The sequence below is a fragment of the Symsagittifera roscoffensis genome, chromosome 1 (genome assembly GCF_963678635.1).
Source record: "Symsagittifera roscoffensis chromosome 1, txSymRosc1.1, whole genome shotgun sequence".
Lineage (NCBI taxonomy): Eukaryota > Metazoa > Xenacoelomorpha > Acoela > Convolutidae > Symsagittifera > Symsagittifera roscoffensis.
The window spans coordinates 44,951,095-44,951,553 of NC_087062.1; positions in this window are offsets into that span (position 1 = coordinate 44,951,095).

Consider the following 459-nt stretch of genomic DNA (forward strand, 5'->3'; position numbering starts at 1 on the left):
GGTATTGTTGACCATGAACGGAGGGTTGGTGTGTTTGAGTGGGGGTGATGGGGTGAGGGATAACTTTAAAACTTTTAAGGATGAAAAGTGAGTAGGTTTTTTGGCCGACCCAAATTTGGCTGACTTATCTAAAAATCTTTCTGAAGGCGCCTTCGGTGCCGAAATATACTAAATTTGAGGGGGGAGCCCGCGCCGAAAAAAACGCGATTTTTTGGTCAACATTTTCCAAAAAGTGCATAAGAACGCCTGTTTGGCCTGTTTTATTTAAAAACTTGCCTGCGGTTCAGAAAATTTGGTCAAAACAGGGTCTTTATAGTGATTTGGCAGAAAATCAATTTTGCCGACCTAAAAAATTGGTCGACAAAATTTGTGAAAACCCGCCCCCCGCTCAAAAAACTCTAGATCCGCCCCTGTCTTGAACCATAAATAAAAAAGAAAAAATGCGGATGAACACAGTCT